The 27,164-nt window shown below is 53.4% G+C and overlaps 1 protein-coding gene across 2 annotated transcripts in view; it reads left to right on the forward strand.

Moving 5' to 3' along the window:
• Positions 1 to 9,836: 9,836 nt before the first annotated feature.
• The window catches only part of CACNG5 (calcium voltage-gated channel auxiliary subunit gamma 5), a 40,141-nt gene continuing 22,813 nt past the window's right edge, over positions 9,837 to 27,164 (forward strand). Inside the window, exon 1 of one of the 2 annotated variants that reach the window (XM_058703616.1) lies at positions 9,837 to 10,003. The gene's annotated coding sequence lies outside the window, so the exon portion shown is untranslated. The remainder of the gene's footprint in view (positions 10,004 to 27,164) is intronic. The other variant, XM_058703615.1, reaches the window with a different exon arrangement.

A 27,164-nucleotide genomic window follows, 5' to 3' on the forward strand; every position in this document is an offset into this window, starting at 1 on the left:
ACAAAAGCCGGAACCATCCAAAGCAAACTGGGCTGGAGGGTCACCCAGCAACCTGCCCGATTCTGGTGAGAGCTGCACTGCCCACCCCACCCCCACCTCACCTGCTGGGAGCCACATGTCAATCGGATATTTTACCTATTTCAGGACTTCTCAACCTTGGTGTGATGACATTTGGAGCCTTCATTATTACTTTTTGGGGCGGGTGGGGTGGGGGGGACCATCCTCTCATTATAGGATGTTGATGTTGAACAGCATCCCTGGTCTCCACCCACTAGATGCTAATAACAGCCCCCTCCTCAAGTTGTGACAACCAAAAATGTCTCCAGATCTTTCACGTGTCCTCTGAGGAGCAAAACCATCCGGGTTAAACATTGCTGTTCTAGGTCCATCCACTCACTGTTTCGAGGAAGGATTTCAGGCCGAGGATGTGCTGAGGAGTTAGAGTTTATCTACAGTTAACAAGTCTTACAGTATCGGGGCCTGCTATGACACACAGAAGCTGGGGTCAGGAGGATATGTGAGTCTCCCACCCAAAAAAAGTCCCTGTGCCTCTGAAGAGCCAGTCGGGGACAGTCCGTTGGCAAAAAATGCGTGCCTCCCACAGTACACAGCCCTGCAGCCAGATCACCCCCATCCCACCACGGTGTGCCAGGCATGGTGAATGAATGAATGAATGAATGAATGAACTCCAGTTCCATCTTAAACTTACTGAGTGACCATGGGCAAGAGCATTTAGTCCTGTTGAGCTTTAATTTGCTCATTTAAATAATAAAGAGCATCCACATGCCTTACAGTGGTGCCGTGGTACCAAATGAACTGAGACCCTCCAGTCCATTCTATTCAAAAGGGGGCAGGCAGGTTGCTACTGGCATCTAGTGGGTCAGAGGCCAGAGACGGTGCTCAACATCCTGCAACACACGGGGAAGCTCCTGCCCCTACCCAAATGCAGATAGTGCCAAGGTTCTGCAGCCCTGATAAGCCCTCTGCAGCCCTGAGGCACTGGGTTTGTCCTAGAACTTGGGGCTGCCTTCTCCTAGGGAAAGTTGTGGGGGGGGGGGGTCTCTGCCCTCCTCCTATCCCATGAAAATAAAGGAATGAGTTAGAGGTTGTATCTCCGACCTCTAAGGTTGTCCTGACCTATCAGTGGGAAAACTGCTTAACCTCCCCCCATAGACCAGCATTTATGAGGTTTAGGGAAGGACCAGGTGGTCATGACCTGAGCCAGGACCTTTCTGAGTATGGCCACAGATGGCTGGCACTGGGCGACATCAACAGACTCACAGAAGATGCCCCAACCAGGAGAGATAGTAGCTAAGTACCAGTTAGTGTCCCCATCTTCACTTCTGGACAGAGTAGCACCTACCTTCCCACCACCCATCCTCCTGGTGGGCCCTGGGGGGATCCTGGCACATCCAGGTGACTCACACTGCCAGGGACACCAGTGGTGTCCAGAAGACATTTTCCCCTTTTGTTCCCTCACTGCCTCTCCCGTGCTCTCGTGCTGCCCGACACCTGCTCTTAGAAAGTGCCTGGCAATTTTTGGTAGATGACTGTGAGCCATCTAGAAACCCTATCCTCCCCACAGAGATTTATAATTGAAAGCGCTTTAAAACCTAAATAGTAACAATTGCACCTGCTACTGTTTGCCAGACCCTGTGCTACACATTTTGAATATATTGTCTCCTTTATTCTCTCAACAAACCCTCCAGGTGTGTGTTACGGGCGTTATGCCCATTTTTCAAATGATGAAACCAAAACTTGGGGGGATCGAGTAACTGACCCAAGTCACTTAGCTAGTCAGTGGCAGAGATGAGACCCAATCTCAGACACATCTCCCCCCAAGAGGGCGTGCTCGTAATCTACTGAGGATAAATGTGTTATAGGTACGCGGAGGTGCCGCTTCCTGGAGCGGCTGGAAACCCGAGCCAGTAGCTCCCAGCTACAAGAAGATGGTCCCTTTACCCCAGCGGGCCATCTGCAATATCATTGTCTTGAAAAAGGGCGAGAAAGACAGCCTGAGCTAAGCTTTCTCCTACCAATGGATAGAAAGCCTATCAGGAAATTTTAGACATTTACCAGTAGATGGCAATGATGGAGGGAAACAAGGAGATATTTTCTATCCCCATGCGGGAACAGAATCTATGATCTTTACAAGTTTGTGACTGTAAGGAGATTTATCGTTCTTAATCAAGACTTCCAGAAGCTAGGGGCTTCCAGAAGACCTGAGGCAGGTCTGTTTTTTTGAGAGAACAACTTGTCGTGCTGACGGTAGGGTCCCACTTCCTGGAACCAAGCCTCCATGAATCCTTTGCTTGCTCTGAAAAGGCAGCCAGAGGCTTCATCTCACTGTGGCTAACCGTCTTCTGAGACTCTTTGCCCTGCAAAATCAGTGTCATACGCCTCACACCCACTGGGAGGGCTGATTAAAAAGAAAATAACAAGTGTTGGCAAGGACGCGGAGAAATTGGAACCTTCGTACATTGCTGGTGGGAATGTAAAACCACTCAGCCGCCGTGGGAAACAGTCTGTCAGTTCCTCAAAAAGTTAAATATAGAATTACCATCTGATCTAGCAATTCCACTCCAAGGTACATACCCAATAGAACTGAAAATGAGTGTTCAAAACAATACAAGAACACACATGTTCATAATAGCACTATTCCCAATGACTAAAAGGTGGAATGACTCAAACGTCCATCAGCAGATAAATGAATAAATAAATTGTGGTATATACATACAATGGAGTATTAGCCATAAAAAGCAGTGAAGTGCTGACGTGCGCTACAGTATGGATGAGGCTTGAAAACCTTACGCTCAGTGTAAGAAGCCAGACCCAGAGGGCAATGTATTGGATGATTGCATTTGCATGAAATATACCGAATAAGTACCTCCACAGACACAGAAAGCAAATTGATAGTAGCCAGGAGAAAGGGGGAGTGGGAAGCAGTTGGGTACCAGTTGGGCAGAGGGTTGCCTTTTAGGGAAATGAAAGCCCAAACAATCCTGAACGATATAGTCAATTTCAATGTTTCTACGGAGCAGACCCAGAGAAACCTACTGCAGGAGGACACTGTCCTGGCTGGGGGGGCACGCCTGGCCCCCACCCTTACTGGCCAGCTGGCTTCTCAGTGGCACATATTGCTTCCTTCCCAGATGCTGCCTGCCTAGAAAACCACCCTCACTCATACCTTTCAAAGCTTTTTTTGTTGTTGCTGTTAACTTCAAAGTTAGGAAATGGCTACTTAAGATGCTATTTTCTGTCCTCTCAGGAACCAGGTAATTGAGGAGGTGGCTGGAGCCTGGTCCTGCTTTCTTTGTTCTGAAATATGGGCTCTCATTTCCTGGCCTCCCTTTCTCCTTATTCCCACCCTACCCTCCAGGGATTTTGGCCCTTTGTTCTGGGTGCCCACCCCCACCATGCCAGTGCTTTCTACCCAAGGGTCTCTTTGCCCCAGGGAGGTGGCCAGTCACCCAACCAGATAGTAGGTGAGCTGAGCTGCTACACACACACACACACACACACACACACACACACACACACCGCTTTGTCAACAATCTTGCCAAAGGTCTGGAAGCTCTCTAAGGAGCTGTGCGTATGTCGCCTGACCTATGTAACACCTTAGCCCATGTGAATCCATGCTGCTGGTGGCATGGATTCGTTTATCAGATGAAATTAGTGTCTCCTGGAGGCCCGAGGGCATGAGTCAGCAGGCAGAGAGCTTTTATAGAGCTCAGTAGAGGTCCCTGGAAAAGTCTAGCACTTCTGAGGCTGCGATCAGCTTTTGCAAAGCTTTCCCCAACCACCTGGCTTCTTAGCCCTGCAGGGAGCTGTCCAGGTGCTGATCTGTTTGAGTGGCATCTTCCTGGGCCACCTTCAGACCTTGCTGCCTGGGTCTTTCTCTACCCGGTCCTGCTGCATTCGGCCCCAATCTATGGCCTTCATTTCAGTGGCACTTCCTTGGACACTCTGCAACTTTCTCCATGGTCAAAATGGAGAGGAGTCTTCATTTTGCTGATGGGCTCTCCTGCCCTTGGAACTGTTTTATAAGCAACAATCTAGTTGCCAAGGGGACAAGTTATGAGAGCAGAGGCTGAACAGCTGGTCTTAGGGGACAGGGAGAGCAGCTTGGAGGATGGCCAGTGGGAATACGAGCGGCTGCTCCGTCACCCGGCAGAGACATGAACGGCTGTGTGAACACTCCCAGGTTTCACACTCTGCTGCATCAAGAGGGGGAGAGAGTGCATTCTAATTGAAGAAAAGAAATCCATTTTCAGCAGGCTACATTTGGAGGTCTGACCAGGCATTTAGTGGGCTGTGAAGAGGAGAGGGGCGTTAGCTGGGGGCGTGGAAAACTGCTCAGGCAGAACTCAGAGTTGACAGAAAAGGGAGGGGCATGGTGAGGTCTGAAAGGGGGAAGGGCAGGATAGAGACAATGTCCCTGTAGACACCTCCTCCACCAGCAAAGTCAAGTCCAGGACAAAAAGAGGGAAACTTAGGATTGAATCTGTGAACAAGGAAGAGCAGGTGAGTAAGCACTCTCACCTGGAGGTTGAGCACAGCTCTGCCTTCTAGTTCCCCACCAACCAACTAGCCTGGAAGCATCATTTTGTGACCCAGCCTTCACCTTGAGGAAGAACAGAGAACCAACCTCTTGCTTCTTGAAGTCTAGTATTCTTTGGGCCCTGAATATTCTCAGGGCTAGTGGCCCTGTCATCTCAGCCTTCCCCATTTCCCCAGGCATGCAGAATGTGTGGCCCCCAAACAGCTCTGGGGTTCCCCTCCTGAGACCACATCCTGTGTGCCTGGGCCCCAACAGCTGACCTAAAGGATGTGGCTGCTGTGCCCACTCGCGGCATGGGTGATGCAGCACAGATGGAGCCTGAACATGCCATTCTCCCCATTCCCAAATTTCCCATTTCTAGGGAAAATTACTTCTTTCAACCTCCATTTCTCCATTCCATCTGGAAATCAGGGATAGCAATGTCCTAGCCCATCAGGTTGTTGTGAGAACCAAACGTGTTAACACATAGAAGGCACTTAGCAGTGTGTGGCATGTAAGTGATACTAATTGTAATAGGTACTAAGATTGTTAGCCAATGCTCCCCTAGGGACAACTCTGCATCAAGCTCAGTTCTTCCTCTGGCTTTAGCCAGTTCTGCCTCTCCCAACCCCGATTTCTTCACTGGGCCCTCTTCCCTCCCTTCCAATCCCCTGACACACACGAATACATACCCCACATGTCTGAGCTCATGCCCATTTCAAACTTGATCTGGATCTGCTGAGAATTTCTCATCTCCTCCATCCCAATACTATCAGTGGTCCCTTCATCTCTCTTATTACTCAGCCCCCATCAGTGTCGACGACCACTTAGGCCTGGAGTTTAGGGTTCCCCAGCCCATCTCCTCACTACACTGACAACATAGCCCATATGCTTCTGCATGAATTAGTCAGGTGTAGGTACTAGAAAGGGTAAGAAAGGAAGGAGGGAAGGAGAGATGAATCAGGTTAGACTAGTAGTGACAAATAGCTCTCCAAATCCAGTGGCTTCAAACAGCGACCTTTTCTTTTCTTGCTTGTGCTATGTCTATCCAAGGTCAGCAAGGAAGCTCTATGCCTTGTAATCATTTCAGAGTGACAGAATGACATTTTGACTAGTGTCTCCACAATCCCAAAGGAAGGGAAAAGAACATGGAAAAGCATTCAGAGGCCCCAAAGCTTCCACCTGGAAGTGACCACATGTCACTTCTGTTCATATTTCATTGGCTAAAGAAGGTCCTCTGTCCAAGCATGCCTTCAAAAGGGCAACAAAGGAAATTTCCTGGGGCGCCTGGGTGGCTCAGTCAGTTGAGCATCTGACTCTTGATTTTGGCTCAGGTCATGATCTAACAGTTTCATGGGTTCATATCCAGCGTCGGGCTCTGTACTGACAGAATGGAACCTGCTTGGATTCTCTCTCCATTTCTCTCTGCCCCTCCCCCTCTTGCACTCTGTCTTTCTCAAAGTAAATAAATAAACTTTTTTTTCTTTTAAGGAGGGGCACCCGGGTGGCTCAGTCAGTCAGTCGGTCGGTTAAGCATCTGACTCTTGACCTCGGCTCAGGTCATGATCTCAAGATTTCATGAGTCTGACAGCGCAGAGCCCGCCTGGGATTCCCTCTCTCTGCCCCTCCCCCGCTCGTGTTCTCCCCCACCCCCCAAAATAAATAAATAAACGCTTAAAAAAAGGAAACTCTTCCTGTGGTGTGGACAGCACCAAACACCCAAGTATGTATATATATATATATATATATATATATATATATATATACTTCCATCATGTGGACCTTCCCAATCAGTCCAACCCTCCCAAGGCACCCAGCCCCCACCTCTACCTCTAAGGGGACCTGACTGGACCTTTCCTCCTCTGAGACATAACTGGACATTTTCCTTGACATGAATACAAGGCACATTTTACAAAACTGAACGTGCTCGTGTGTGTGTGCGTGTGCGTGTGTGTGTGTGTGTGTGTGTGTGTGTGTGTGTTTCTAATTAAGACCTAACGCATGAAGCCCTCAGATTTGCTCGAATTGGCCCAGGATTCAGAAGAAGCTGAGGTTTTATGAAACTCTTCAACCAATGGGGAATGTATGAATTATTGAAAGGATGGAAAAAGAGACCCAGGGAGGAAGGGCTGCTCCATTATTCATCAGGCCCAGAGTCCCCAGGTCCCCAACCACTGCTGCTGGCTTTGACACCTACAGCCTTTTCCCATTATGTGTACAGGGAGCGTTTCAGACACGTCGTATCGGCAGCCTCCAAGCAGGGCTCCCACGCACGCCATCCACTGCCTGTCTCATTAGCTCAACCCTGGGCTAAGAATGTCAGTATGTAGTGCCCACCTGCCCTCCCTTCCCAGGGTTTCTGCTCACAGAAACCAGGCCTGAGGTCCAACTCCTTAAAAGAACCAGGCCTTTCACTCCGGCCCCTACCCCAGTTTTCTCTCCCTACCCTACCCCAGGCCATTTGCTTTGACCTCACACCTCTCACATTCTCATACCTTTGCCCATGCTGACCCCTAAGCCTGAAACTGCTTTCCCATATGCCTTTGTCTACCGGGTGAACTTCTATTCATCTTTAAGACCCAGATCAGACAAAGGGCAGCTAACTGCTTCTGAGAGCTTGTGTGTGAGACATGTGTGCCAACACGATCTCAGCCAAGTGTCACAATAACCCAGGGAGGTGGGTGTTAGCACCAGCGCCAGCTACGTAATTTGCGGGGCCCAGTGCAAAATGAAAATGCTGCCCCTTGTTCCAAACTGAGAAAGAACTTCGAGATGGTAAGAGCAGATCGTGAAACCAGGCACAGAGTGTTGTGAAGAATGAGCAGGTCCGTGGGACTGCACACATCACACGCCCGTGAAGTCAGCCCTGATTACTGAGGAGTAAACCAAAACTCAGAGGAGTTAAGAATCACGTCCAAGGTCACACAGCTTGTGAGGGGCCGAATGAGGCTGAAGACCTCATGCCATCTAATCCAAGTCCTTTTTTGCTCACCCTCGCATCTCCTGAGGTATCCTCACTTGCCTCGGGCAGAATGGCAGGGGGGGAGACTGTGAGCACCCCCAGAAACCGATTTTCCTTTTAAAGAGTGCTTTCTGCAGGCAAATGGGTCCGTTGCTTTATCTTGGGCACTGCAGGATGACTTGGAACACAAACGTCACACAGATCAAAGAGGGAACTGATCCGGGGAGCAGGTGGCATTCCGGCGTCCTTCCATCGGCCCACAGGAGAGGCCACTCCACCTGCCATTCCCACCCACATACCCTCACACCCACCCCCAGCCAGTCTGCTTCCACCACCACCCCCAACACGCGTACGCTCTTCAGTTGCCTGAGGCCATGGCTGCTGTCCAGCCGGGGTGACCCTGTACAACACAGAACCCGGGGCAGGATCTCTGACCTTTGCTGGGAATGTTAAACGCAGACCTTGAGAAAGACACACCTCCTGGCCGCAGTGTCCGTGTTTCACCTTTTCATAGCACCGAACCAGCTCCGCCAGCGTCTCTGTTTGCTGATTTGTTTTCCCTGAAAAGCTTCAGTCCTGGGAACATCCGTCTTACTGATACCCATTCCTTCAGCAAATACTCACTGTGCCCCTACTATGTGCCAGTCCTTCTGCCTTCGAGGAGCTCACAGGCACAGCCGGGGAGACTGCCAGTAAACTCGCCATTGCTACGCTGGTGACAGCAAGAGAAGTCTCCTGAGTCCAGGTGAGAGAAGGAGAAATTAATTACTGGGTCAGAGACAGCAAACCGAGTAATGAGTAAGGTCTTGGAGAATTTGTGGGAGTTTTCCCCGTGGAAAAGAGGGCAAGCCAAGCAGAAGGGACCAGCACATCTGGAAGAGTTTGGGGCTGCTGGGCATTGAGGGTTTGAGAGACGTGGACAGCCGTCCAAGGGTAAGAGGCCTTTCCTCCTGAGCAAGTTCTAGGGGCTACGGGGGAGCACTCGGGGAAGTAGGAGAAGAGAGGAAAAAGCTGGGAATTTTTTAGGCCTAAAATACTGTGAACAGAAATGTGGGGGTATACTTCCCCAAAAACCTTCAGTGGTCCCAGCTCCACATGGTCCCATTCACACACGACAATGTTTTCCCGTGATGCCCAGGTCAGATCTCAGCAGCAAAAGTTGCCTTACAGTTTTCAACAAACATGTTCATTGCTGATGTCTTGTTATTGGCAAGCTACCTTTGCCCCCCGAACGCATAGATAGCCCATGTCTTTGTCTTTGACCGTTTCATTGTCTACAGAAATTTTACTGACCCCCCCCCCCTCCCCCCCGAGCAGAACCTCCCTATGGCCTGGCTGGACAAGCTTACATCCTGGAGATTCATCCTTGCAGGGAGGCGCCTCCTACTCAGAGCAGATTCCGGAGCTGCTGGTCTGTGAGCAAGCCCCCCCCACCCCCCCACCACACACACACACACACACATACTGGACAAGGCTACAGGTCAGGCTGCCGTTGCAGAGAAGTGAAGGTGGGCTAGTATTCAGGCCAGAATGGGTAACCCTTGGGTGCCAGTATCCAATCTGACCGGACGGGCCACCTTGGCCCCAGACGCAGCTTTCAAATTAGCCATCAAGTCACAAATATTTATTGAGCACCTACTGAGTGTCCAGGGCCCAGGGAATGAAGGACACATACAAAGTGAAGAAGGAAGAAATTAAAAATGTTGGTTGCTACCATGTATTATTGTACGTGTGTTTCCACTCACGGTGCAGAGGGGCGAGCAATCTGCTTAATGCTACAGAAAGCAAGCATAGCGCTAGAGTCTTGAAAAGCACAGATCCTGCAGCCAGACAGACCTGAGTTGCAACGCTGGCCCTGCCAGTTTCCAGCCGTGTGTCCTCAGGCACATCACTTCACCTCTCTGGGCCTCAGTTTTCTCGGCGGTAAAATGGGATTGTTGGGAAGGCTTTAAATAACTTCATGCACACAAAGCGCTCTGAAAAGCCCGCAGGGCACTGGAAGTGAACAATAAATACTAGCAGACCTCGGCGTTGCTGTTTTTATCCTTAGTTATTACTAAGCAGAAGCAGCTGGGATTTGAAAGTCTGACTAAAGTCGGGGGGGTGGGGGTGGGGGTCTCAGTCAACCCCCATGTGGCCCCGGAAGCCTCTCCTCCCCCACCCCGGGCCCCTACTTTCCACCCGCAAACCCCGCGAAGGTGCTTCCCCGAGACGTGCTCACCTCCCCGGGTGGAGCCCAGCAGCCGCAGGGTCCCGCGGCCCGCCCTCCGCTCGCCGCGCGGGGGCGGGAAAGCCCCGCCCTCGGCCCCGCCCCCTGCCCGCCCCTCCCTCTGCGAGTTCGGGGCCCCGGCTGCGGCGGCTGCTGGGTCACCCGCGCGGAGCGGTTCGGCCGGACGCGACGGGACGGGCGCCCGGGAGCCTGGCGCCGAGCCTCCCGCGCGGCGCGCCGAGCCGGCGAGGCACCTGCGACCTGGGTCGGGGGCCGCGACCGCTCCAGCGAGGTAGGAGCCGGGAAGCCGGGGCAGGGAGGGTGGGGGAGACCGGCTCTCCCATCCTGGGGCGCGGGGTGGCGGTGGGGGGGGGGGGGGGGAGGACGACCTCCCGCCGGCGCCTCGGCTCCTGCGCGCGGCCGCCCCCCCCCCCGCGCCCGATTCCCGCGGAGCCAGGGGCAGCGGCCACACTGCCCCCCGCGTGCGCGCATGCAGGTCCGGCGCGGGGAAGGTAGGGGCCGCGTGGTGGCGGGTGCGCGTGTCCACGCCTGTGTGTGCGCGTGTGTCCGTGTGTGTGCGCGCGCGTGTCGGGGATGTGCGGGGGAGGAGATGACGCCCCCTGTTCGCCGGCGCTGCTGGGCAGTTCTTGTTGCCCACTCCAAAGCTGAGGGCACACGCGCAAGACGGGCTTGAGTGGGGCCGGCAGAAATTATCCGCGTAATGCGGGAGGGAAAGCACCCCCCCCCCCCCCCGCCACCTGTTGAGCTGGGCTGTCCACCTGTGCCTCGAATTCCCCGCTTCTCCCGCCCGACCGCGGGGACGGCGAGGATGCCCGGGTCCGGCGGGGTAGGGAAAGCGCCCCTGCCAGATGCCGCGGAGCAGAGGTGGACACGGAGGGGAGCAGAAGGTGGCGGGCATGGGGACCCGCTGGCCGGGGCTGAGTGTGAGCGCTAAAGCCACGAGGCACGCACCGAAACATTCCCCCCGTCACTCCAGAGCCTCCCTCCTCCCCATTTTAATTACTTGAACTGCCTTTGCCCTCATCCTCCTTGGGCAATTGATGAAGGTTAGTTCGTTAAAAAATTTAAAGCGAAGTCAGATGGTCACTTCTTGGGACTGAGAGGGATTTAAGAGGTAATTCCTGGAACGTGGCGGGGGAGGGCAGAGGATCCTGTTCCGAGCCCCTCCCAGTGCTGACCCTGCTGGGTGCGGGGTCGCAATGGCCAGGTGCAGCCTTGGGCTCTCATCCGCCTTCTAGAACTCACCAGCCACCTCGGCGTCCGTGTGTATGGTTGAGGAGGCTCTTGTTCAGAGAAAGGAAGGGATTCACCCACTTTGTGGGATTATCAGCGACTAGATGAGAGCTGGACCCAGGACAGGGTTCCCAAGTGAGAGACAGACGTCACACTCCAGCTGTCACCTGTGCTGCGTCCTGCCCCACACCATCCCAGGGAACAAAAGCTGGGACTTCCTTCTTGGCCACATTATGCCACTCCCTCATCTGTCTCAACCTCAAGCTTGATGAATTCACAGCCCGGGTTGCAGGGAGGGCGGGGGGGACTTTGGTTTCGAGCTGACATTCTGGCTTCAGGACATCTCAGGACCGCAGGCATCTTGGTGACAGATCGGCTGTGCCTCTCTGCTGACACCACAGCCAGCACCCCTCCCAGAGTCTCCTGCCTGCCTGAGAAGCCCTAAATGTGCCTCACTTCTCCACTAACGTGACGGCTGGAGAGAGCTGGGGGCATCCTGTCACAGGGTCAGGTCCCCAGGGTGCCTAGAAAAGGTGAAATTTGTAGCGGTTCCTAAGGCATCCCCATCCCAAACTTCTACCTTCGTCTTAACTTGTGGGAGGCAGTGGACACCCTGAGGGGCGGGGGGTGGAGCCAGGGCCGCCCTGTCCACGTGTGTCCAGTTGGTGAGACCTTGGCATCCTGGCAGCAGGCTTGTGAGAGCTCAGCCACTCTCAGGCTGTGAGCTGGGGTTCTGGGACTTGGGGCGGGGGTGGGGGGGGGGAACGCAGTGGGGAGGTCGGCTGAGTTGATCACAGTTGGCTGGAGGAGGCAAGCCTGATGTCGTGGTGGAAAACACAGGCTCCAATCCCAGCTGGATCACTGACTTTGTGACTTTGGCCGAGTCCCAGAAACACTTGGAGGCTCAGCTTCCTCTTCTGTAGAATGGGGCCGGGACACAGATGTCGGTGTCGGGCTCAATGGCGGTGTTCCGGGCTGCTCGTCTCTGCTTCCTCCAGCCCCCAGCCTGACTCTCAGCCACTGTCCTTGTGGGAGGTGACTGTGAAGCTAGGATCCCTCATGCCATCCTGAGCATTGGGGGGGAGGGGGGGTGCGTGGCGGTGGTGTGAGTTTGGGTATCAGGGTAGCTCACAGATTGACTCGGGGTCCCAGAAAGTGAGGACGCGAGTGTTGGAACCCAGTCTCCACCAAGCCCTGCCCCTCGGAGAGCTCGTGCTTCTGCCCTGGCTTCTAGCCACCAGTGTCCTGGGCCTGCCCACACGGCCTCCTGACTCATTCCTAGGTGGTCACCGGTCATGTGCCTGCTCTTTCCTTCCATCCTGGATTGGGGTCAGCCTTCCTCCCTGGCAGAATCAGGGCCAGCTACATGTGACTTCAGAGGCACCAGGAAAACCCCTGCCTGCCACCTGCCAAATGTCCTGTCTCCCCAGCCCTGGCTGCCTGCTGCCTAGTATTCCACCATTAGAGACTCCTTCCTTTCGCTCATGGCCTCATACCCATTTGTCAGCTATGAAACCTTGTGACTCATTTAAAAGCTTTCGGGACCTGTGTGCGAGGGGAGAGGGAGAGGGCAGAAGAGAGAGGGGAGACGAAAGAAGGTGGGGAGAGCAACAGGGAGAAGAAAGTGCTTTGCCAGCCTCAGAGTCTACAGAGAAAGGCCCAGGCCCAGTTGTGAGCCCAAGGAGGCCCCAGAGGGAAGGAAAGATTCAGGCAGATGGGGCAGGGCAGGCGGCAGGCAGAGGAAGTTGTGAACGTCCAGTGGGAATTCTCAGTGAGAATGTGGGGTGGGTGGCCCGCGGCGGCAGCAGGTGTTATATAGAGGTTTCCAGCCCTCTGCCTGGGGTGGGGCCTTTGCAGCCTGTTTCAGAGGTGAAATAGACCCAAGGCAAAAGCCTCCTTCCTTTTCTGCCGCCCCCCCCCCCCCCCCCCGGCACACGGCCATGTGGTGGTTAATGTATTCTAGGGCGGTGTTCTCTGCATTTGGAGAGCCTGGGCTCGTCACGCTGGCTGTTTAAAGCTGTCAGTGGTAATTTGTTAGGTCAGCAAAAGGCCTGGGCTGAGCAGGACCACGGGACCTTTCAACTCCTGTGATGCCCTGAACATCCCACGTCCTTCCTCAAAAGAGCAAAAACCACATCATTCACTCAGACCCACAAGTCTCCTGGGCTGCCAGAGGCCCGGAGGTGCAGGGCTCGGCTGGGATCACCCTCAAACGTGGTCCTCAAAGATCTCCCTTGTGGAGGTGGTTCCTTGCCCCGGTGGGCGTGGGGGGGGGCAAGTTTTGGGGGGTACGGGGATGAGAACTGACTGTCCCTGCCCAGGGGGTCCATGGACAGGCTGGATGCGGGGAGAGGCAGGCCAGCATCACCCCGGCCCTCAGAGAGCCTGGAATATGTCCTGACCGCATAGCCGTGAGCTGTTTGCAGCCCATCTGAGCACCGCAGAGAGCAGAGCTGAGACCAGAGAGAAGTTACAGGTCACCAGTCTGACCTGTTGGCCATGAACTCCCCAATGACAACCATTAAAAAAAAAAATTGAGGTGTAATTGACATTTAACGTTATATTAGTTTGACGAGCATTCTTTTCTTTTCAGTTTATTTATTTATTTTGAGAGACAGCGTGCAGGTGCACAAGTACAGGAAGGTCAGAGAGAGAGAGAGAAGGAGAGAGAGAATCCCAAGCAGGCTCTGCACGTCCACACGGAGCCCGGTGCCGGGCTCGAACCCACGAACCATAAGCTGAAGTTGGAGTCTTAACTGACTGAGCCACCCAGGCGCCCAGTTTGATGAGCGTTCTTGAAGATTAGTCTCAGTGCTGTCTGTTCTTGGATGATGATGACAACGGCAGCAACTCTTCATTCCAGCACAGTCATTTATTGAGCACCTACTGTGTACATGGTGATGACTATTCTGTGATGAAAATACAAATGCGGTATGACTGGCTTTCGGGGCCAGATTATTCTATGGCAGGGGCTGTCCTGCGTGTTGTAGGATGTTTAGTAGCGTCCCTGGCCTCTGCCCACTAAATGCAGTAGCATCCCCCCTCCCATGGCGACAACCACAGATGCCTCCAGACATTGCCAAGCGTCCCCTGGAGGGGGAGGGGGGCAGACTCGCCCATAGCTGCGAACCACTGGGGATACAGCTCTGAGCAGAACAGACAAAATTCAATCCCATTCCCTGAGGAGCAAGAGTTCTAGAGAGGGAGATGAACAATAAATATGCTCACGAGGGAAAAATTTAGTAGGCTGTCTGTGAAAATGCTAGAGAGAAGGACAAGGCAGGGCGGGAGGTTTGGAGGGTGGGGGTGAGGGTGCCGTTTTCAAAGGGGCTCCTACCCGGTGTGACCAAGAGGCTGGAGAAGGAGGAGGAAGAAAGTGAGGCAGAGATCTGGGGAGAGCAGGGGCAAGAGACAGTCCAAGAGCAAGGAGGACAGAGGTGGCCGGGTGGCAGCGGACTTTGGAACCACACGGAGGGGAGTTCAGATCCAGGCCCAGTCACTGGGTAGCTGTGTGTGGCCGTGGGCTAGTCCCAGAACCTCCCTGAGCCTTGGCTTTTTCAGGAACTCGTGCCCTGTCCTCAAACCCTCCTGCTGCCCGTGCCAGCTCGTGTGTCCCCCCTTCTCCGTGCACGTGCCAGTGGGAAGCCAGAGGGCAGGCAGAATCCCCTCCCCCCTTTCTCCCAGCTCCAGGCTCTTGTTCTGGACAAGTGCATCTATTCACTGAGCTGCAGCAACGCCATCTGGTGAGGTCAAGGCCAATATCTCCGGAGGTCAAGAGAAGTTCAGCCCTCCAGCTCCCTTCTCCCTCTCCCCTCTCCCTGTCCCCTCTCCCTCTCCCCTCTTCCTCTCCCCCTCCCCTCTTCCTCTCCCCCTCCCCTCTTCCTCTCCCCCTCCCCTCTTCCTCTCCCTCTTCCTCTCCCCTCTTCCTCTTCCTCTCCCCTCTTCCTCTCCCCTCTTCCTCTTCCTCTCCCTTCTTCCTCTCCCCCTCCCCTCTCTCTCTCCCTCTCCCTTCTCCCTCTCCCCTCTCCCTCTCCCCTCTTTCTCTCCCCCTCCCTTCTTCCTCTCCCCTCTTCCTCTCCCTCTTCCTCTCCCCCTCTTCCTCTTCCTCTCCCTTCTTCCTTTCCCCTCTCCCTCTTCCTCTCCCCTCTTCCTCTTCCTCTCCCTTCTTCCTTTCCCCTCTCCCCCTCCCTCTCCCCTCTCCCCCTCCCTCTCCCCTCTCCCTCTCCCTCTCCCCCTCCCCCTCCCCCTCCCCCTCCTCCTCCCCCTCTGAGGGCTGAGGAAATGGAGCCAGAAACATAAAGCAACTTCCCTGAAATTACAGGGCTGGTAAGCGGTAAAGCAGGGACGGACCCCAGGTGTCTCTGACGTTCAAGGAGGCAGGCTCTCCCTGTGCAGCTCTGTGCCGGCAGCCGAGGACATGGAGGCATTAAAAGGGGAGAGAAAAGTCTTGGGAGGGAAGGAGGGACACGACACTTCAAGGGCTACACTTCGGAAGGAGGTCACCAAGTTTTGATGACCCTCCTTGTTTACTGTTTTTATTTTCTTGTTTTTGAAGTAGTTGTGTTAGGGCAGAACAATTGGGAAATGAGACTCATTGTGTGTAATTCCAGAGAGCAGACTCTGAATGGGAAAGGGAAAGATGTTAGGGGGGGCAGGGGTAGCGCTGGTGAAGCCTCAGGCACCCTTCTGCTTCCTTGGTGTTGCTGCCCAATGTGGGGTTCCCCCGCCTCCCCAGAGTTCAAGGTCAGGCTGCCTGGATCACCACCCAGCAAGGATCCTGCAGGAGGCGTTCCTGCTCCAGGAGTCTGGACATGCACGAGGCCCTCACGGAGGGAGACAGCATGCTATTGACTCAGGCACTTGCCCAAGGGCGGAAACTGAGGCAGCTGGCACGGGCTGGGAGTGGGGGGGTTGGATGGAGGGTGTTGCTCTTGTGTGGAAAGGAGCCAGCTGCCAGCTGGCCCTAGGTCAAGGAGGCAAGAACCCTTGGAATATGGCAGTATTCCAGCTGCCCTCCCGGTGGGGATTCTCGAGCAAAAGGCAGGGGCCGCACCAGGAGCTTGGCATGGAGGGCTTGGCTGGGCAGGCTTGGTTCCCTGTCTCAAGCGGGAGAGCCCGCGTCGGGGAAGGGGACACTCTGGGGACCTGAGATGATGAGCCACAGCATGTCTGTGCTGTCCATCCCAGGGACAGACCCCCTCGAGAGCATGGGTCCTGGGTAGTCCTCCCGTTAAGAGGAGACAGCAGGGATGACTCTAACAGTAATAGCAACTAGCCTCTGTTGGGTGCTTATCACGTGCAAGGTCTCGTGTAAGGTTCCTGCTGTCCAGTCCTTACGAGATACACCGTGCTGTCGTTTCCCTTTGCAGACCGGGGACCGGGCTTGTCTGGTAAGCATTGGCGTGGGGGTGTAAACCTAGGCTCCCATCGTGAATGCCCCCGCCCGCATGCTGGGCAGTGGATGGAAGGAGCTCCGTCATCACTCCATGCGACCTTGGGCACGTGATTTTACTCTTTGAACCTCACTTTCCTGAACTGTAAAATGAAGGGCAGAGGAGTTAGCGCGCAGGGTTGGTGCAATGATAAAATTAAAAGGGAGACAACAGACATCATACGACGTCAGACAGCAAAATATGCCCAGTATGTGGTGGCCTCTCGCTTTGTCTTCCCGGCCCTGTGGACACGGAGCCTGTCACACCCTCTTCGTGATGTCTGAAAGAGGTTCTGCTGAAAGCTGAGCCCAGCGGATCCTTCTAGGTGCCTTGTTGGTGACCTTGGCACCGACGGCAAGATCAAGTGTAAAGGCAGTGAATATAATCATTGCTCCCATACGTGTCCCCTGCTCTGGGCCTCCCATGCTGACTTTGTCTAACTGCCAGGCAGCTCTATGAGGTCATTACCGTTAACCATATTTCATAGGCAAAGAAACTGAGGCACAGAGAGGTGAGTTAGCTTGCCCGAAGTCAGCCACAGCATAGGGGGTAGAGCCACAATTTAAGCCCAAGGAGCCCAATGGCCCTTCTGAGATCCTTGGAATTTGTAAAAAGGGAAATGTTTCCAAGTCACCGGGCCCAGGGTCTGACTCTTCCAAAATTCTCTTCTCCTTCCCTTCATTTAAACCAAAAACACTTTGGGGCACCTGGGTAGCTCGGTTGGTTAAGCGTCTGACTTCAGCTCAGGTCATGATCTCACCATTCGTGAGTTCGAGCCCCACATCAGACTCCGTGCTGATAGCTCAGAGCCTGGCACCTGCTACAGATTCTGTGTCTCCCCCGCTCTCTGCACCCCCCTCTCTCTCTTTCTCAAAAATAAATGAACTTACAAAAATTTTTTTTAAAGCAAAAACACTTCACCAGACAGGAACCAAGGGGACGTAATGGACTCAGCTCAGGGGTCACTTCCTCCAGGAAGCCTTCCCAGATGTTCCTTAGCTAGGGACCCTTGTTTGTGCTTCTGCAGCATTCCCAGCACACCTCCATCAGCCTACTTGCCCCCAGGACCGCCAGCATCCATTCCTCCCTGCTTCCCCACTAGGTCAGGGGCTTGCCAAGTGGTGCCTTCTACCTGTTTTAATGACCTTCACTCCCGCTGGTTACAGGAATCCGTGCCCAGTGCTTCCCCTGCCCTTTGCAGATCTGCTCTCACCCACGAAGCTTGTGTTCACCAGTGGCATTCACAATACCTCCCAGAGGTCAGTTCCCAGGCGTTAAAGGCAAGTTCGGGACTTCTGTCCCTGGGGTCCGGGGCACGAGGTCTCGGGCTGCTCCTGGAAGCAGCGGAGTATCTGCTCCCGAATGTGCAGTGACAAGACCTTAAAAACATGTCCCACCTGCCCCGCGGCTGCAGGACCGTGTGGTGGGTAAAAGGCGTGGCCAACAGAGGCCGAGTTCTCCGACGCGAGGCAAAACCGGGAGGGAGGCTGGAGTTTGCCGAGCAGTTACTTGGCGCCGGCTGTGTGCCCAGCACCTCGTGTCTAGACCTCCTCTGAGCCACTCGGCAACCCCCACTGTCCCCGCAAAACAGTTGCTTGTATGCACACACTTCTGGCCTGCGCTCCTTAAATTGCGTGGTGAGTCGTGCTCTTTGATGTAAATAGATGCGATCCTCAGGGGGTTCGTGGCGAAATACACATAACGTAAAATGTCCCATCTTAACCACCTTAAAGCGCACAAGTCAGTGGCACTTAGTACATTGAAACACTGAGCAACCATCACCACCTTCTAATTCCGGAACATTTTCATCATCCCCAAGGGAAACCCACCCACCAAGTCCCTCCGCCAAGTCCCCGGCAGCCACACATCTGCTTTCTGTCCCCATGCATTTACCTCTTGTGGACATTGCACGTAAATGGAACCCTACAGCGTGTGGCCTTTTGTGTCTGGCTTCTTTCGCTCGGCGTGATGTTTTCCACGTTCACCCGTGCAGTGTCAGTGCTTCGTGCCTTTTTAGGGCTGGATGATATTCCGTTGTGTGGATATGCCACATTTCGTGTATCTGTTCGTTCATTGCCGGACATTTGTTTAGGTCTCTCCCTTGGCAATAGTATGAATAATGCTGCTCTGAATATTCACATACCAGCCTTTGAACACCTGTTTTCAGTTCAAGAGCTTTTTAACTATGGTTTCCCAGGTTCTATGAACATGGGAGCTCAGCGCAGTTAAGCAAGTTGTCCAAGGTCACGCAGCTGTTCACAGGGAGAGCCAGAGCTTGAGCTCACGTGCTCTGCGCTCTTGACGGTGAACCTCTTCTCTTCCAGTGCTCGCAGGAGGCCAGGGTCTTGGGTTCAAGCTTCCTAGGAACGTCACTCTGTTCCTGGCTCCTGACTTTGCACCTGGCATTCCCCTGCCTCGCATGGCTTGCCCTCCAAACAGAGGTCCCACCGAGTGTGGCCCCGGGAGCATCATCCTGGCAGCCATGAGCAGGAAGCGTTGGCATGCCAGGAAGCAGTGCCTTCCTCCATGGGATAATACATTCAGACAACACCCACCGCCAGCCATCGCCCTGGGAGGCAAGCGACTTCTTGCTTGCTCTCTTGCTCTCAAAATAGGTGCTTGCTCTCATCTCACTTGCTCTCAAAATAGGTGGCTGTTCCCCGGCGGGTGACCTTCACTTGTACGTCTTCATCCTGGAGACCCAAGGCGCCTTGGTCAGCCTCCTTGCTTTTCAGGAGAATGCCAGGTGCTCTGGGGCTAGCAAGTGCGGAGCACCAAGGCCAACTCCATCCTGCCAGGGCACAAGGCACCTCTTTGATGGAGCCCAGGGCGTGGGCTGTGAGTGATGTGGTCAGGAGGGTCCCCGCCCCCGCCCCGTTATTTCCCGGAGGGGATGCTGTCTCCTGAAGAGGGTAGGCGGGATTTGCTGTGTGCATGGAAAATGCCTTTATTTTTTCCACCACCTGCATCAGGATAGCTGTCCCCACTCACTTTCAACTCCGGAGCTACCCTGAGACCACCTCTGGCCTTGCTCCTGCCCCATTGCAGGAATCTTGACCCTTCTTCTAGGTAGTAACCCTGATAACCCAGGCCACACAACCTGACCCTCCTGGAGTCCACTCCTGTTTGGTGCGGTGGAGACACTGGGGCTTTGTGGTGTCAGAAGGCAGGCACAGAGCCCACACCTACCTCTCTCCCTGTCTGTGTGACCTCAGGCCGGCGCACGTCCTCTCTGGGCCTCAGACGCACATGAATGGGGAACGCCAAGGCGGCAGTCACAGAGTATCATGGCAACTGAGTGAGACTGATGTCTAGAGAGGCAGCTGGGATACTGCCTGGTCAATGCAAAAGTTCACGAATACGTGCTTCCCCCTGGCTTCCCCTCCCTGCGTTGGTCAAGTGCTCTGCCTCACCTGCTCAATGGGGGCCCGGCAGAAGTGAACCTGGGACCTCCCGGGTCTGCTTGCTGCCCAAGCCCAGGTCCAGATCTGAGGCCCTCATTCCAGGGGAGGGCCTTGTCAGCTGTAGAAGTTGTGGGTGGGCTGGCCACAACCCTTTCTGGGCTTCAACAATCGAGAGCATTTGTAGCAGGAATCCCTACCCACCTTCAGATGCGGAAGCCGCACAGGGAGTTCTAGGGTGCAACTCTAGCCGCAGTGACGGTGCATGTCGGTAGAACCGTGGTGGTGGGCTGGGCCACGGTGCTAGGTTACTAGTCCTCACACCCATCCCTGAGGGGGCCCTAGGTCTCTATTTTTATCCTCTCTTTATAGACGTGGAAACTGAGGTACAGGCAGGCCCCTCTGGGCTGGGCCACGATGCTAGGTTACTAGTCCTCACACCCATCCCTGAGGGGGCCCTAGGTCTCTATTTTTATCCTCTCTTTATAGACGTGGAAACTGAGGTACAGGCAGGCCCCTCTGGGCTGGGCCACGATGCTAGGTTACTAGTCCTCACACCCATCCCTGAGGGGGCCCTAGGTCTCTATTTTTATCCTCTCTTTATAGACGTGGAAACTGAGGTACAGGCAGGTAAAGACGACGTACCCGACGTCACTGAGCTAAAGTGACGGAGCGGGGATTTGAACCCAGAGCAAATCTGAATGAAGGACACTTGATTTTGGTAACTTCTTGGGACACAGCCCCGGGGTATGAATTTGCAGGGGGTGGGTCCTTCCACCTCTCATGCTTCCTTTGCTCTGGGGGCATTGATTGCCCCCTGAGGGCACAATTAAAAGGGCCCCCAAGGTGGGAGCCCCCTCCCAGCCCTCTATATCCTTGGCTGACAAGCTGCCCCTCTCTGAAACCTTCTGTGGGACATTGCTCCAGATTTCCAGGCACCCCTCTGCCTTCCCTCCTCCTCCTTCCCCAGGAAACTTCCAGAAGCTTGAGGGGTAAGCAGCTGCTGAGTGCCAGGAGCTGTTTCAAGCCCCACATACTCTACTGTGTTTCATCCTCTTAGCACCTGCTCAAGTTCCTAGTTGAGAAGATGGAGGGCCTAAGAGGTTAATTAAAATGTCCAGATGAGAGCACATAGTATGCCATGCAAACTGGGGGGCTGGAGACTCAAGACCAGACCTTGGCTGATGATGGTGCCAGGTGTGGGCTGGGCCCTGAGTGTGAGTCACTTCATGCACTCCCCATTAGGTTCCTAAAATAGGTGCTGTGACTGTCTCCGTTGAGAACATGTCTCTACAAATTCAGACTAAAGTGTTACTGGCTGATAATGCTATTTGTACCCGTTGGATTTCAGCTCAGTTTTGAAGGTACTTGAGCCCAAGGCAGGTAGGAATTTTATCTCTGCAAGAGAGATGGGTTTGGGGCTATGATAGGAGCCCTGCCTCCCTTCTTTAACCTTCTCCCTTTACCACCACCCCCATCAGCTGGTGACCTGTTCAGACTCTGCTGAGCAGACCCCGGTGCTGTGAGCAGAGAGGAGCCAGGGCATCCAAATCAGATAAGTGGGTGGCCCCTGCACACTGATTGAGAACTAGTTGTCAACCCAAGGGCCAGCAGGCAACGGCTGGCCATTAAGGGCACACCACTGGGTTCACCCAGCTTCAAGATCGATTCATATCAAAACCACAGCCAGCACTTGTTTTCTGTCCTGCTTCTGTGGAGGGAAATAAAGCACAGAAGGCACAATATAGAGACATCATTCTCCACTACTGATTCCTCCCACACCCTCTCACTTGCCTCTGGACCGGAACGTCTGTCTCCCTCCTGATGGATGTGTTGTCGTGAGAAGGGTGAGGAGCACTCATCACGTGAGGGGCCCCAGGACACCGCACGGGGCAGGAGGGGCTGTGGAAGGGAGTGAAATCAGCCCGGGGCGGGAGGCAGAAACAGCCCGCTGTGCCCGGTTCCTACCCCCGGGAGGGGCAGGTCCAGCACCGGTCAGCTCAGGGGACCCCTAACACTGAGTCCTGGGGATTGCACTTCGCGGCTGAGCGGCCTCCCAGGGCTCTGTCCTGGGGTCTGCGTGGGAAAGCACCCTGCCTCTTTGCGGGGGAGAATGGGGTGAACACAGGCAGAGGACTGTACCCCAGAGGATGCGACGTCAAGTCCTCCCTGGGCCGAACACCTCTCTCAACCTTGCTTTTCCCCCGCAGAATGAATCCTGCCCTCCATAACACCATCTTCCGGGGCTCGATAGGAGAATCCAGGGAGGTCACAAACCTGCATGAAAGCATTTGTTAAAAACATCATTAATGCCGAGAGTCAAGGTCAGTGCAGTCAATCGATCAGCAAACACTTCTGCACCCTGTGCTTTCTCCCTGTTTGCCTGACGGCTGACCCCAGGTCCCTGGGTGCGTAACCTCTGTGGGATCAGAAGGTCAGACTATGAAGGTGCAGAGTCAAATAAGCAAGAAAGAAGATGAGATAGAAGAATTAAAACCCGTTCTTCCTCGAGGAGGTGGGTCCCAGGACAGCTCCCTGCCAGTCTGGCGAGCAGCTGAGTTCGGTCAATCATCGACAAGCTAGTGGAGGTGAGAAAGCAAGTCAATAGTCTGTCCCGCCTTTAACCCTGAGAGCCACTCATGGGCCGCAGATTCATCCAGAGAGCGTCCACAGGTCTGCCGGACTCCCCAGCATCCCCGTGCTGGTGCGGCTGCTTGCTTCACGCTGTCCTTGTACCCCCTGCCGCCCCAGGCAGCCCCATTTCTGCTGCTCTCAGCCAGGCACTGAAATTGACGGGGGATGGGGGCCTGAGGACCCCATTAGTGGCCTGCAGAGTTCCATGTGACTTGGGCATTGCAGACTGAGGTCAGTTGTCCATTAAGCTATGGAACTGAACACTCCACTTAGCAGTGTATATGGGACACAGTTAAATAATGAAAATAAAAATAGAACATCGCAAGAGCCTGGGGCTGGCTGGCTTATGCCCCAGGAAGAAGCAGGGGAGGCCATTCCCAGGAGAGGGGAGAGAATTCACTGTCAGCCTACCTCTGCCATGAAGCTGCTCTGGTTTAAAATATGTATTTTTCTTTATATATAGGTCATCTTTTGTTAATTTTTAAGTTAAAGGTCGTATATATGTATCTGTGCTTATTATAGCACATTGGGAAATTCAGGAAAGTGGAAAGAGGCAGCCTTCCTTCCTCTCTCCGACTCTGTATTTTTGGGTGGGGGTGTTAGAGATCTCTGGTACCACCCCTAGGAAAGAAAGGGGAATGAAAACCCATCCACCCCCACCCCCACCCCCCGGGCCCCATGCTGCACCACCACAGTCAGCCAGCAGGGGGCGAGTCAGCCACCTACCGTCTTACCCAGTCGGCCTTGTCCCTTAGCTTCAGGAAGACAGGTAATTAAAAAAAGGGGGGAAAGATCATTATGTTATTTTTAAAATGTGGCGCATCGGGGCGCCTGGGTGGCTCGGTCGGTTAAGCGTCCGACTTCGGCTCAGGTCATGATCTCGCAGTCCGTGAGTTCGAGCCCCGCATCGGGCTCTGTGCTGATAGCTCGGAGCCTGGAGCCTGTTTCGGATTCTGTGTCTCCCTCTCTCTCTGCCCCTCCTCCATTCATGCTCTGTCTCTCTCTGTCTCAAAAATGAATAAACGTTAAAAAAAAATAAATAAAAATTAAAATAAGATGTGGCGCATACTTATTAAACAAGTTTGGGGAAAATAAACAGTAAAGTAGAAAGAAAAAAATCCATCCATGATCTTACTGTCAAAGCATCACTCTTAATATTTTTATATTTTCCATCTCAGGTTCTTGTTTTGCAAATTAGCAAACAAATCATCAGTATTTTTGCCCCACTTATTCTTCATTTAACATCGTCCTACTGTCATTTCCTTCAGTGGCAACATGAGAGTCCGCTGGGTGGGTGGATAAAGCCGCAGTTCATATATAACCCCTCCCTCCAGAAAGGCATTTTGGTGGTTCTGAGCATTTTGCTACTACAAACAACAGTGAATAAACACCTTTGTGTGTTTTTGCACTTGTATTTATATCTATTTCCTTAGCAGCAGTTCCCAGAAGGAGAATTTTTGGGACTGAGAGCAGCGAACGTAATTAAGGCTGGATGTATGTTGCCCGGTGGCTTTCCATAACGGGCACCCCCACTTTATTCTGTTGCCAGCAGAGTCTGAGGGTTACTGTTTCAGAGGTGAAGTTGTTTTTTCTTTCTTTTTTTTTTAATTAAAAATTTTTTTTAATGTTTTCATTTATTTTTGAGAAAGAGAGAGTGTGAATGGGAGAGGGCAGGGAGAGAGAGACACACACACACACACACACACACACACACACAGAATCCGAAGCAGGCTCCGGGCTCCGGGCTGTCAGCACAGAGCCCGACGCAGGGCTCGAACTCACGAGCCATGAGATCGTCACCTGAGCTAGTCAGATGTTCAACCGACTGAGCCAACCCAGGCGCCCCAGAATTGTTTTTTTTTTTTCCCTAATTGAGCTTTTTATTTTGAGCTAATTGGAGATTCGCGTGCAATTGTAAGAAGTCACACAGAGGGATCCCCTGAACCCTTTACCCGGTTCCCTCCATGGTAACACCTGCAGAATTACAGCACAAAGCAACACAACCAGAAGATTGACATGGGCGCCGTCTAGATGCAGCTCATTTCCGCACCACAAGGGTCCCTCCTGTTGACACTGGCCTCCTCTCCCCGCCCTCACTCTGGTCTCTGATCCCAGCAACCACTAATCTATTCTCCATTTCTTCCTCTTTGTCATTTCAAGAACCTAACATAAATGGAATCATGAGGCAAAGTTTTAAAGACAATTATGGTCAAAAAATAGAGGAAACAAACTTACAAATAGAACTATAGAAAACACAATTTTGAATTGGCGAGTCTCCAGGCCAGCACTGCCCAACAGAAATAGAACGTGAGCCGTGTCATTTAAAATTTTCTGCAGCCGCATTTAAAAAGTATGAAGACATCGTAAAATTAATATATTTTATGTAGCTCAGTATACCATTTCAATGTATAACCAACGTGTTTCCTTTTTAGTTCTTCTTTAATGTTTATTTATTTTTGAGAGAGAACGTGCACACAAACAAGGGAGGGGCAGAGAGAGGGGGAGACAGAGAATCCAAAGCAGGCTTCTCGCTGTCAGCACAGAGTCCAGCGCGGGGCTCAAAGCCACGAACCATGAGTTCATGACCCCCAACCGATTGAGCCACCCAGGCTCCCCATCAACATGTAATCACTGTTTTAAAGACCATCAATGAGACATTTTACGTTCTTCCCCTGTAGTAAGTCTTGGAAGTCTGGTGCGTATTTTGTACCGACAGCACATCTCAGCTTGGACTGGCCACGTTGCAAAGTGTTCCAGAGTCACATGTGGCTAGTGGCTGCCATATTGGATAATTCGGCTGTAGTCCACCTTGCACTGAAAACAAACCAGGCTTGTGAGGGTCCCCTTGTTGGCTAGTGGCTCTCAACCTTGGTCACATATTGGAATCACGTGGAATTTTGTTTAAGTATTGATGCCTCGCCCCACCCCCATCCAACCAGAGAGTAGGATGTAATTGGTCTTAGAAACAACCCAGCATTGGGATTTCTTTTAAACCCCCCAGGTGATACTAATAGGCAGCAGGGATTCAGGACCCCTGGTTTAATAAGGGTTTGAGGTTGTGTCCTCTTCTATCCTGTCGGGCTGTGGGACTCTTGTAGAGGCCTTGGGGATGCCGTTCTCTTTTCTCCTCTCAGTTCCTGACCCAACTTCCTAGAGAGCAGGCGCTTCAGCAGTCCCTGAAGGTTTCTGCACCTCCCAGCCCTTCGGAGTCCCACCTCAGTCTCTGCCTTATTCAGCTGGAGACAGTTATCAAGGCTAGTTTTAAAGGGAGATGCCCACAAGTTTCCTCACGAATTGCTCCCAGCCCATCAGCACCATCTTGTTACCCTGAATATTTTCCCCACTGGGATCCACCTCCTTCGTGGCCAGTCTCGCTTCCTTTCTAGATCAAGGAATAAAGATGAAGACGGGCGGAGGGCCCATGACCTACTTTATGTCACGGAATCCTCACAGCCACTCTGTAAAGGAGCGATCATTCCTGTATTATTGATGAGACTCTGAGAGGCTCAGTGCATTGCCTGAGGCCCCAGAGCCCACGCTTGCACGTCTGGGCCGGCCTTGACCATGTGGGCCAGTGGCATTATGAACTGAGCAGCCAGAGCCAGAACGAGATCAGGCTCATCCTGCTTTGCACTTCGTTTTCCAGACCAGGGCTTCTCCATGGCTGATGGCTCTCAGGCCTGTGAGGTGTGTCGCCGGCTGAAAAGGAGGGAGGGCAGTCTTGTCACCTACTGTCCCAAGGGGGTCCAGTAAGTGGTAGGACCCCTCCTTCTTGGCCCTGAGCTCTCTCCCCTGGTTTTTACTTTGTCATCCAATCAGGAAATATTAAAATCTGTTTTAAGAGGCGCCTGGGTGGCTCAGTCACTTAAGCATCCAACTCTTGGTTTTGGCTCAGATCATGATCTCACAGTTTGTGAGTTGGAGCCCCACGTCGGGCTCTGTGCTGACAGCAAGGAGTCTGCTTGGGGTTTCTCTCTCTCCCTCCCTGGCTTGCTCTCTCTCCCTCTCTCTGTCTCTGTCTCTGTCTCTCAATAAGTAAATAAACATAAACAAAAAATTTTAAACGTGATTAAAATCTGTTTAAAAATGCTGTAAGCATTTTTACTTCATCTCTCAAAGGTCATGAGGCCTCTGCTGGGGCACAGATTTCCAGGGACCACTGGGCCTCCTCCCAGGACCGAGATGGCCAACGGACTTCATTCCACATCCATGCGGCCACGGGCCCCCTGACTCACAGGGAGGGCCACGCTCACAACCAGGACATCAGGGCCCGCAGGTTGGCCCAGACATTGGCTCATCTCCGGTCACGGGGGCAGGAGGGGAACAGAAAGCATCATGCTGAGAACTGACTCCTCAGGGAAACGCCTTGTCCCCTTCTATGCTTCTCTGTCCTTGCCCGTCTTGTTCCGGGCTGTCACCCTGTGGTGGCCGATACATCGTCCTTTCTGCGTTAACATCCGGGAGGCCTAGGATTCCGGGCTCGTGGGTGTTGTTCCTGGGCCCGCAACAACCTGGCCTGCCGTCTGTGTGACCTAGGACTTGGGGCAGGGCCGGACCGCATGGGACAAGGGCGGGAGATGGGGCGCTGGAGCGAGGGGAGGCACGTGCGTGCCACACACCATTAGAGCCCTGAGTTCTGGTAGAACATGCTGGAGGCAGGGAAATGGTGCTTGGCAGGAGGTATTTATAGAAGGGCGTGCTTGGGGTGCTTTGTAACGTGGCCGGGCCACAT

Source organism: Neofelis nebulosa, chromosome 16 (genome assembly GCF_028018385.1).
Source record: "Neofelis nebulosa isolate mNeoNeb1 chromosome 16, mNeoNeb1.pri, whole genome shotgun sequence".
Lineage (NCBI taxonomy): Eukaryota > Metazoa > Chordata > Mammalia > Carnivora > Felidae > Neofelis > Neofelis nebulosa.